This window comes from Danio aesculapii, chromosome 3 (assembly GCF_903798145.1).
Source record: "Danio aesculapii chromosome 3, fDanAes4.1, whole genome shotgun sequence".
In the NCBI taxonomy this organism is placed as follows: domain Eukaryota; kingdom Metazoa; phylum Chordata; class Actinopteri; order Cypriniformes; family Danionidae; genus Danio; species Danio aesculapii.
In genome coordinates this window covers 42,939,736-42,952,355 of record NC_079437.1, presented here as the reverse complement: position 1 = coordinate 42,952,355, position 12,620 = coordinate 42,939,736, and positions in this window count along the sequence as shown.

Here is a 12,620-nt window from a genome sequence, read left to right as displayed (position 1 = left end):
ATCATATCAGAAGCATGTGTGAGCTTCAGGAGCGCATCGGTAATAAAACAGGGCATCAGTTTTCCCTGGGGATTTGATATGTGTTGCTGCGCTACATCTGGCATAGACAGAATTGCTGATTATTCTTGGTTTGTTTTTAGTCACGTCATGCTGCTCACATCCGGTGATGTCTCTGTCTAACATTAGGACAGATAATGTGAAACTGTGTGAGAAACTGTGTTTGTTCAATTTATTATACTACAGTTGCTTTTTTTTTCTCCTAAAAGACAGTTTGTTGCTGGATTTTTAGAGCCACTGGAACATATTGGAAAAAACTGATATTGTTAAATTGAATTGAATATATATATATAGCGATATTTAGTGTAATTTCACCAGATTAAATGAATGGGTCTATCTGGAAAGATTTTATAAATTTGGATAGATTTTTATGATTTTATAAGGGAAAACATCTGCAAATATGATAATTTACAAAATAAAAAGCAGAGTGATTTATGATTTTTTTTTTGGGACGTTTAACAATATTCAGAGACAAATTTAATAATCAAATGTAGAATAAAGTTGTATAGTTTTCATCATATATTTACATAAATACAATTAATCTTTCTTAAAGTTAGAAAAATCATTTCTTATGCCTGGATACTTTAATCTGACTTAAAACACACATAAATAATAAAGTTTATGGTAAATTTATGGTTAAACATTGCAGTGACAAATCATGTGTTTTCAAAAATAGCCCTTTGTCAGCTATAATACCAGTTGAACATTGCTGATCCTGCGATGTGACTATTGCGGATGTGCATATTGTGATATCGATGCAGAAACAATATATTGTGCAGCCCTATGCTCTGAAGACAGTTGCACCACACAACTGTGATTACCAAGTGTAATTATTGATTTGTCTTAAATGTATCGTCATTTATGTACTGTATATTTGCTGAGATTAGTGGTGTCACGGTTTGGATCATGGTTTTTTTTTTGTCACAAATCGGATCATTTTTTGGATCAGCAAAAAAGGGAGGAGACAAATATAATTTGCTGTCCATTTATTACAAAAACAGTACTGCAAGACACTTTTGGTTTTAATCAACAGAACTTAATTTTAAAATAAAATAAATAAATAATCAGCTTTAAAAAATAAATTGTAAAATATTCAGTACTGTGAAAAATTCACTGTTACTACTACTGGAGCTAAAAACACTAAATGTAGAATCTTATTTTTAGTCTTGTTTTCAATAAATTCTTCAGTTTTTCACTCATAAAACTCACTCATAAAACTTTCATTGCTAGACGCTTCGTTTTTGAAGGATTATTCAGTGACCTATTTTTGATGGCTGGTTGTCGCCACCTATTGGTTAAATAATGTCTTTTCGGTCTACAACTTTCATTTTTGAGCATCAAGTTAAATGCATATGATGGTGGTTTTAATCTTTACCATAGACATCAGTGGTTTTATCTAAACTATAAACTGTTATCCCAGTACTTCTGTGTTATTTGACTGTTTGTAACTTCATAACTAACTCAAAAGACTAAATACTGAATCTCTTTCTTGATTTTTACACTTTTCAAACACAGATTTGAATGCAGCTATTCGAAGGATTAATAAGCATGCAAATCACCATAATTTATAATTTGTTGCGTGGGTGTTGGGATCCCGATGTTTTAATGATTAATCATGCAGCTTACACTGAATCCATTAATGCAGGCTAAACAAGTAGTGACAGAAAACACCTTTAATTAAACCCACCACACCCCGAATAGCCTACCACAACTTCTTCCGTCATCATCATATTTTACAGGAAAGCCTAAATGCTTCCCTACATGTTATTTAAACGACACGAGAGCCGATCTCTCTTCGATCGTTACTAATTTATGATTAATCTACAAGTAAAACAAAAATTTATTCATCTGCAGGACATGTGTGTTCCAAACCATGGGTTGCAAATCGTACGATCCGTTACACCCCTAGCTGAGTTATTGTACATTTTTAACTCAAATGTTCCATGTTGTTCTCAGAGTACAGCATAAGCATATTGGTGTTCACCTATTATTTTATTACGCAAAAGTGTTAGCCCTACTGTCTCATAGCAGTGGGTGTTTATTCTTGAATGCAGCATGTATACAAAACAGCATGTTCAAAAGAGAGTATCAAAAATGATAAAAGGTAGCTTGAGACAATTACCAAGAAATAAAAATGCAGACTATTACCCCATTGAACTATTTTCTTGCTGTTTTTGATGATATGACCAATATGCATACAAATATGATTTTTTTTTTTGAAGGTTGCATCACATTTCCCCCTTTTTTGTTTATTCTCGTATATGCATTTATAATCAATTTACACCTTGAAATAACATATTTCTTTGTATGTCAGAAAAAAAGTTTCTTTCCCCCTTCTTTTATTGTCTGGCATTTTTTCCCATTCTATTTTTAACCTCTCATTTTTCTCCGGCCTTGTGTTATTGCTACAGCAGACATCCAGAAACATTTCTTGTATTCGTTTTTATCTCATTTCATATGTCATATCTCAGATTTATCTTTGCCTTAGAGGACAACTTGTGTACAAAGCGACACAGCTTACCCCGCCTTCCTCATGCACCCTAGCCAAAAAAATAACACAGCCAGCACTGAAAAACATTCTTCAAATATTCACACCCAGTCATTCCAGGAATCATAACAAAGATCTGCTCATCAGGTGGAAGAAAATACTAATTTACCCTAATTTACTGTGAAATGAGTTGGATGACCTCCCAGGAGAGAGCAGACTGTTTATTACAGTGAGAGAAAGAGACGTATTCAGCAGCTGAAGATCAGCCCCATCTGAATATTTGTTTACAATTGAACAGCCCCTTGTGCGACACGGTGGCTCAGTGGTTAGCACAGTCGCCTCACAACAAGAAAATCGCTGGTTCGAGTCCCAGCTGGGCCACTTGGCATTTCTGGGTGCTCTGGTTTCGCCCACAGTCCAAAGACATGTGGGATAGACCATTTTGAGGGATGTAAACAATAACAATGGTTCTAACGTATTTCCTATTTTACATTTTTATTTTCCATAGCTTCTGAGAATCTAAAAAGGCCCACATATTGATTAATAAATCAATATCATACTCAAGTAAAAGTACCATTACTTGCCCTAAAATATTGTGCAAGTAGAGTAAATGTATCTGTTGTAAATATTACTCATAGTATGAGTAGAAAGTAGCCCTTTTTAAAGTACTCGAGGAGTGAGGAGTGAGTATTAAACTGTGAAAAATTGATGCATTTACATGCAGTTTGTGCAGGTATGGGTAAACATAACATTCTTTAGTGCATTCAGTTATCTTCCTATATTCCGTCCTTCATTTGTTCGCTCTGTCCTTCCTTCCTTCATTTATTTATTCCTTCATTCCTTTCTTCATTCGTTCACTCATTCTTTTGTTCCTTTCTTCATTAGGTCCTTTGATTATTCATTCATTCATTCGTTTCTTCTTTCGTTTGTTCCGTCTTGAATCTTTCCTTTCTTCATTAGTTTGGTCCTTTCTTCCTTTGATTCCTTGTTCGACCCTTTCTTTATTTGGCCCTTCCTTCCATTCTTCTTTAGTTCCATTTATTGATTGTTTAAGGCTGTTTGGTGATTTCAGTCATCATACAGTCGACATCCTTCATTTCCTCATCAGTGACATGCAGACTATAAACAGTCTCCGGGTCATTGCGTGTAAAGATTTTGGACATCTTCTGCATTTATAAAGCGCCTGTGTCGTCACTGCAAAAATGCTTTTTTTTTTACTTAGTTTGTCTTGTTTCTAGTCCAAATATCTAAAACTTCTTATATCAAGAAGCATTTTCTTGGCAAGCAAAACATAATGTCTCATTTTAAGAAATAATATGCCAATATTAAGTGAGTTTTTGTTTAAAACGAGCAAAATAATCTGCCAATGAGGAAAGCAAAATAATCTTGTTTTTCCTTTTTACATAGAATTTTTTTGTTTTACCCCATTGGCAAATTATTTTGCTTGTTTTAAGGAAAAACTCACCTCATTTTGGCATATTATTTCTTAAAACAAGACAATATAATTTGCTTGTCTAGAAATTTCTTCATAATTTAAGAATTTTTAGATATTAAGACAAAAACTGTAAGTAAGAAAAGCATTTTTGCAGTGTTGAGGTAGTTCATTATGATGAGACTTATATTCTATGTGCGATTTTGATTGGACAGGATTCACTGGACTGATTTTTCTACTTTAGCCAATCACCATAGACAAAGAAATAAAGTAGTGACTGCAGGTAGAAGGAAAATCGTGGAGTAAATGTACAGATACAGCACTAAAAATGTACTCAAGGGAAAGTAAAAGTACACATTTTTAAAACTACTTAGTAAATTACAATTCCAGTAATTAGAGTATTTGTAATTTGTTACTCTATGCCACTGTAAATAATGTTATGATAGCTGTTTTAATGTTCTGATTGAATTGCCTCTTGTTACAGTTATGAACAAGCAGGAAATGTTCATGGGCCAATGACGTCACCACATTGGTGAATAGAATAAACTACATTGGCCATAGTGTATGAGTGTATGAGTGTGAATTAAAGTGTATGGATGTTTTCGCTGTGTTTCCGCTGTGTAAAAACATATGCTGGATAAGTTGGCAGTTCATTCCGCTGTGGCGAAACCTGATGAATAAAGGAAAATGAATGAATGAATGAACAGCCACTATTTATTCAAATCCTCACTTATTTGCATTTGTTTTTTGCTCTCTTTTGCCTATTGGAGATATGACATCTCCACACCTGTGCCTTGTTTTGCATTGCATCCTCTTCTTTCATCCTGCGGTAATGCGATGATGCGTTAGATTAGACTCTGTAACTTATTTTGACAGTCCTATACCTCCAAAACGATTTTTTATGCTGATTGGTGGAGGTCGGCATGTTTATAAGCAAATACGTGACCTGATATCAGTTTATCAGACCTGGCTGTGAGAGCGAGGCATCATTCGCTCCTTCTAGATTGATTGAGAGTGGCCTCTTCAGAGGTGCCAAGGCATAAAGATGTGGTCTTCCAGCCTGATTAACTGCTTTTCCAGTGTAATTTGCATAAGCAGGGGCCACTGCAGAGTCTGGAGCCACAGTGATATTCTTTTTTTTTTGAGGAATCTGTCAGAGGTGCTGACACACTACCCATTCCGGTGCGATGGTTTTTTTTCGCCGAGCCAGACAGCGGCTCCATCATGAGGCCCCATTTAGAGCCGATAATGTAATCAAATTCATCCAATGACAATGCCTGCAAACATTTCACTAGGCGCATGCATATGAATGAACCCTATGCAAAGAGAGCACTCGAGGTCAGCTGTTGAAAAATCGAATGTTTGCTTTCTTTTCAATTCAGTCCTCCTCTCTTGTTTTCTGCTTTGTCGAGAGTTTCGGAGAAGGGAATGTAAACACGCATAGCTTGCAGTAAACTCGGATCACCTTCTGAGCTTTTTTATGAGACAGAGTGATATTGCATTCTTTTTGATATATCAAATTCTCAACCCTCACCTCATTAAGTGTAAAGTCATCTCACCGCCATCCCACAGCCCTCAGTGATTTCCTTTTCCTGCCTGGTTTAGATTCCTCTCCAAGGCTGTGTGGTTTGGCTGCTTTTATATGTTAATATTCAAAACTGTTACCCAATCATAGCAGGGAATGTTTACTTCCAAGTCTTGAAAGAGACACGTTCATTAAAGCAGCATGTTTAAAAGAGATATATTAGTTCTAAGGGGCCTAAAGTTACGTCTAAAGCTTTCAGCCAAAAATGTTAAACTTTTTTTATGCGTTTTGCCTGTTTGTTTATATGAACAATATACATATATATAGTTTTTGTCCTAAAAAAATCCATGTGTAGATTAAAGTCAAGAGCAAACAAATACACAACAATGGCAGAGTATGTTGTAGTGTTGTAGCTCAAGTGTTGTTGCTAAAACTTTGCCAAAGCAAAGTTTGAATTTACATCACATTACAAACAACAATGGAGATGCATCATTACACACATGGTCAATTCTACGTACTCCACAGTAGGCATGGGCATGTATAAGTTTCTGATGGTATGATACTTTTTAAATGTCTGGGTAAAAAAAAACAACAACCCCCCCATTTAACACAATATATTTCATTTCATTTCATTGTCAGGCTAAATAGTTTAAATAAATCATTCACTTCTGCTACTTTCATTAGTTTCATAAGCAGAGATTTCTTTACAACACATAAAAAACACACATTAGAAAATATTTCCGGTTTAAAAATCTTGACTTTGGCTTGGCATACGTAATACAGTGTTTTTGGTCATTTTCACCTTTGAGCAAATGTGAATCATTTTGGAAAGATTGTGTAAATGTGAAACTTTTAAAACACAAGAGAAAAACCTGTCTGTTTTTGACTAATACGTAGCCAAAATGACACTGTCTTGAAAAAAAAAAACAGTTTGTTATTTAAAGGGCACATATTTTACCCTTTTTCAAGATTTAAGATAAGTCTTTGGTGTCTCCATAACATGTCTGTAAAGTTTTAGCTCAAAACACCCATCAGATAATTTATTATATCTTTCTGAATTCTAGAATTTTTGTGGCCTGTGCCTACAATGATAGTTCTCCCGCCCACCGTTCCCACGTGCCTGTCAGAGTGTGCCTCAATCTCTTCCTTGGCTGTTTCAGATAAACAGCACAGTGACAGACATGAAGAAAGCAGACCTCACGTAACGTTTGTGCGAAATACTGCAGTAAGTACTTTCCCAATGATTATTTGATGTATTAGTTGTGGAGTTGATTCAAGCTTGGTCACACAATGTTGTTAAAAAGTTCACAGACACACACTTACAGCGGACACGCACACAGTGGGGACACACATGCAGTGCATTTAACTTTGCACTGTTTTTTCATGGCAAATGTGACAGTATACACCTTTCTATGCACTGCTGTATCGATTTCCGTTGTTAATATAAGTAAACCTGATTTAGCGTCCACAACCAGGACTGAAGTGTCGTCTTTTATATGTGTACTGACATGCAGCTTTGGTGATTAAAGACGGTAAAATCACTGTAATTCATCACAAACATGCGCTGTTTTAAAAACGTTTTTAATTTGTAAAACTCATTCTTGATCATGTTGATGATGATTGATTATCACAGAGAGCTGAACAGATCTTTTAATCCCAGTTGCTTTGCACACGTCCTGTCTTGTTGATATGATTATACGCTTTACTATGGTGACATGTTTATACACGGCTGTTAGTCAATTCGCTGGGCAGGGAAACCGTACTCATACATCATGTGGGCCTCAAAATGGGAGTGATTTTCTATTTTAACATCAGGAAATAAAAAAAAAAGAGACTGTTTGTTTTTATATCAGCCCAATATGACCGTGGACACACTATACCTACGCACAGTCCTGTCCAGCTTACAAAAGTTGATTTTCATCATAGGTGCCCTTTAAATGTTTTCCTATCTGCTTTTGGGTGATCCAAACAATGTTGCATCATCAATTTTCTTTCCCTGGTTTGTTCACATGTGTATCCATTATCAAATTACACCTCAAACTGACATTGTTTGGTCATCAGAGAAACATTTATTTAATTTTTTTCTTTTTCACTCTTTATCTTAGCACTTTCATTACACTATTATCCGTTCACATTAGTATTTTTTTATATTTTGAGGCTATCTGTTAAAAAAATTGAATGTATGTTTGCTTTTAAATTCAGTCCTCCTCTTCTGCATTGTCAAGAGTCTTAGAGAAGTGATTTGTAAACATGCACACCTTGAAGTAAACTCTGATCTCCTTCTGTACTCCTTTACGAGACACAGCGATACTGCATTCTTTTTGATATATCAAATGCTCAACCCTCAACTCATTAAGTGTAAAGTCATCCCATCGCCATCCCACAATCCTCAGTGATTTTGTTTCTGTTTCTGTCTGGTTTTCGCATCCTCTTCAAGGCTTTGTGGTTTGGCTGCTTTCCATCTGTTGTTTGATGAACGTTTCTCCTCACTGTAGGATGGGCTTCAGACGCTGTGAACTAACCAAACAGGAAACAAGTTGTTTACTCCCCAACACCCCCTTAGGAGCATTAATTATGAGCATAGGTGATGAGACATGGAGTTCCCCTGCTGGGTTGCTTGGCTGTGCTGTCTGTTGCGTTGGCTGTGTTCACCGCCAGAACCATTGATCTTCTATAGTTAATTATGACTATAGGCTTGTGGGAGCCGGCGAGACCGGGCATGACGTGGCAGTATTATTACTCTGAGATATTCTCGGACTGAATTACCATAATCATTGCAGCTCACTGTAGGTCGGAATGCCATTATCAGAGTCCCCTTCAAAGTCAGCCAGTTTGCTCAGCAGCAATACATGCAGTGCTTATTTCACGTACTGTAGTGTGCGCAAGACCAATTCCTGTCTACTTATGTGTATAATTCATTAATTAATTTTCCTTCAACTTAGTTCCTTTATTAATCAGGGGTCACCACAGCTGAATGAACCGCCAACTTATCCAGCATATGTTTTGCACAGCAGATGATGCCCTTCCAGCTGCAACCCAGTACTGGGAAACACACACACACTCTCATATTCATGCACATACACTACGGCTAATTTAGTTTATTCAATTCACCTATAGTACATGTCTATGAACTGTAGGGGAAACCAGAGCACCCGGCAGAAACCCATGCCAACACAAGGAGAACATGCAAACTCCACACAGAAATGCCAACTGACTCAGTCGGGACTCGAACCATTCTATTGAATAAATCTGCATTTGGATTCGCTCCCCTGTGAAAGCCTCCTTAAGTTACAGTTGTGTTCATTTGGTCATGAAGGTCATCAGTTTACCGCACTTCAGCTATTCACAGTATAAGCACAGATACAACAACACTGAAGAGTCGATCAGCTTTCTTGCTGTAAGGCGACAGGGCTAACCACATAGCCAACAACAGTTTAACAACAGCTTTTAAAATGTTCTTCTTTGCATTCTATTGGTCTCAGCTATTCAAATAAAGTGTTGATGTGGCCTGAAATATATTCAGCCTGAAGAATTTTTTTTCACTTTAATCCAAGTTAGTTTTAATTAGGTTTTGGAGGGAGATTTACTGTTTTTTTTTTTTTTTATAATTTCTATATTTTGAAATGGCTTAGTTTTAGTTTTTATTAGTTTTAGTATTAGTTTGAGTTTTTTTTCTAAATTAAGATATTTGTTTGGTGCAAGATTCAAAATCATCAAAATAAATATTGTATAAAAAAAAAACTCAACCATACATTTTTTGAAACACTCCAACGTAAAGTTGCGGTCGATCTGAAAACCGCTCCAATTGGTCCACTGTTTTTGTTGCTAAATTGAAAAAAAAGGACTGGGTGTGTTTATATCACCCCAATATGACGGTCTATACACCATACATGCACATATGTCTGTCCAAACAGCTTGAAAAGTAGATTTTTCATCATAGGTGCCCTTTAATACTTAAGCATTAAGTCTCTGCTTGGGTCGTATTTAATGCGGTCACCATGCTGCTGTCATGTCCACTAATTGTTTTTGTCACGGGAGCAACAACAAGGATGACTGGAAGATAACTGGCTTGATCTGGTCAATGGTGCCACCCCATTTTTATCTTTATTTAAGAATCTTTAAACTATTGCATTGGAAAACAAGACAAATAAAGAGTACCATTTTTTCGCAGTGTGATCAGGAATAAAACATTGCTCACTCACTCACTTACTCAAAATAATGGTACAGCTTTTTCATCCAAAATGTCGAACTTTGCATTGTTACTTATACATCTCATTTTGTGCTCCCTATCAATTCACATTTTAGAGAACGTATTATGTTCCCTTCAAATTATTCATAGAATTTTTAAAGTCTTAAAAAGGTCCTTAAATTAGTTTCATAAATCCTGCAGACACTATTGTTTTATATGGCAGCAGAGCAGTCCGACTGGCCCAAAGTCATCAGACTGTACACTGTAAAAAAAAATCCAGCTTACAAATTGTTAACTCAGTTTAAAATTGTAAGTTAGGTGGACATATTTTTGAGCTCAGAGTTGAATTTACTCATAAAAACGATTTAACTTTGGAACTGTTTGTTCAATGAAAGTAAAAAATTCAGTTGAGGAGACTTTAAATTTTTAATTCTTCACTTGAGCGTTTGCCACTGTAAAAAAAAAAGTTGACTTAACTTTAAAATTTTAAAGCAAACGGCTGTAAAAATAATTACGTTTTATAGGCTTCAGTGGTTGAAGTTGTGGCAAATTATTTAGTAAAGTATACTTGACTTAAACCAGCCTTTTCAGTCAACTTAAAAAAATAATAATTTGGTACATCTTCAACCACTGAAGCTTAATAAACTCAAAATTTCTTTGCAGCCGTTTGCTTTAAAGTTTTGAGTTAACTCAACTTTTTTCATTTTTTACAGTGTAGTCAGCTGTGTAGACAGATGACGTTAAAGTCAATTCAGCCATCAGGTCAAGCCTTTAATCTGAGTTTCCTTGTATAGCAAACGACAACTGCAGGGCATAAATAACACATCTTTTACTGTTATTTTTATTTTTTAAGAGCTGCTAAATCCTTAAATGTTTTATTTTTCTCTGAGCGTGTGCTACCTCGCCTCAGGCACCAAGTAAGCCTAGAATACAACTTTTACCCTCTCTCAAAACAATAAATAAATAAATAAAACATAAACACATGATGCCCTTGTCAGAAGTGAAGTTTCTGCTTCAGAGATTGCTTTAGAAATACATCTTCACCTCAAGACCTCAGCCTGAAATGGTCTCTTTTTTTTTGACCGCAGACCACTAGAGAAAATGTTCTGTCTGAGGGGAGACTCCCCGGTGTCTGCTACTGTCATTTTGTGTTTAGCACCAGAGTATTGAGAAGGGTTTGACGCTCTGTGTAAGAAATTGTGTTGTCACCTTGTGTTTTACATGACCTCAGTTTGTTGTGGCCTCCTGTGATGTCCCTGTGGTGTGTTTTGCGCTCATCCAGCTTTTTTGTCTGCCCCATGATGGTTTGCGTGAATTATGGGAGTAATTTCTATGAAACTGTAAATAATCAGTGAAGTGTTTGAAAAACTGGCTACAATGAGGTGTTATTATTCTCCACAGAGTTCATCCATTGAACATGAAAAGGTAACTTATTAGACTAAATAAATTACTTATAGTAGACCTTTAATAACCCCAAAAACCTGAAACAAGTCTTTCTGCTGTAATTTTACAGACATATTTAATATGGATGTACTATAAGCAATGCAAAGAGAAAATAATGTGGAGGAACTAAACTTAAAACAAGTAACTCAAGTAACAACTTAACTTAAAACTGCTTGAATAATAAAAAAGGATTAAATTAAAAGCATTAATAAATGTAAAATATGTTGTTGTGACTTGTTGATGATATTATTTGAACTTTTGTTTAAACTATTAAGTGTGATCTAATCCTAAAATGATGCTGTTTTTGAATTGGCTTTTTGTAAAGTGGCCATCAGTTTATTTATTGAATGCATCATTCAAGAATTCATTTATTAAATTATAATTATATTAAAGAATTTTGAGCATTTTTTCCAACTTTGTTTTTATTGATTTCAATTATATTACAGAACCCAGAAAACAATACAGAATATTAACTTGTATGATATTTCAGAATGTACTTTCCCACCCCAACATTTTTAAAACGGAAACGAAGAAGATTTAAGAAGAAGATTTACAATTATTTATAAAATACAATAAAAAACAAATTTGACCAGTTTGTGTGCGGATATCATAATAATAATAATAATAATAATAATAATAATAATAATAATAATAATAATAATAATAATAATAATAATAATAAACATTGTTACATTGAATTTTAAATTACAGTCATCATTACGAAGACAATTTTTTTTGTATCCATTTTTAAAGCAACCGAAACAAGACCACACTTTTTAAAAAGTCTCTGTTTTACCTCTGATTACATATATCAGATATTTCCTTTATCCATTGTGCAAGAACAGGTCTTTGGGTATTTCAAAGGAACATTTTCTCCAGCCATTTCACAGACCACACCAAGCACCTCCCTCCAAAACGACTGCAGCGTTACATTTTGTGTAATAGTCTGGAATATTGGGGTTAATCCGATGTATTTTCACATGTGTAATGCAAGTCCTCATCATCCATTTATATCGTATTATTCTACATCTGATATTAAATTTGGAGCACTTACTGAATCAGTCTTCAGTTGTGAGAATTAAGTTTATACATTCTTAATTATCCTATAATGCAAATCTTCCTCCAAGACTTATTTTCATCAAAGCAAAATGTTTTTTTGTGAACTTTTGAGTGAACTATGCATGTCTAGTCATTTCTCAGCAGGCTTTGTGAGATCAGCTCTCTTTAACGACACTTACATTGATTCTGTCCATTTAACACAAAAGAGCGCATACATTTGCTTCCTTTGGGAAGTTGAACTTACAATAATTATGCAGCCATGGAGAGGTTCAGCCTCAGATCAGTCAGAGATATGATCGTCAGGGATGATCATTTTTAATTAGAATCCATTAAGTCACTATACTCATCCATTATGTATGTGTCTTTAATCGCTGTAAACAGCCTATGGCATGACAGGTTAAACCACAAGGGCATGACAGAGATTGCA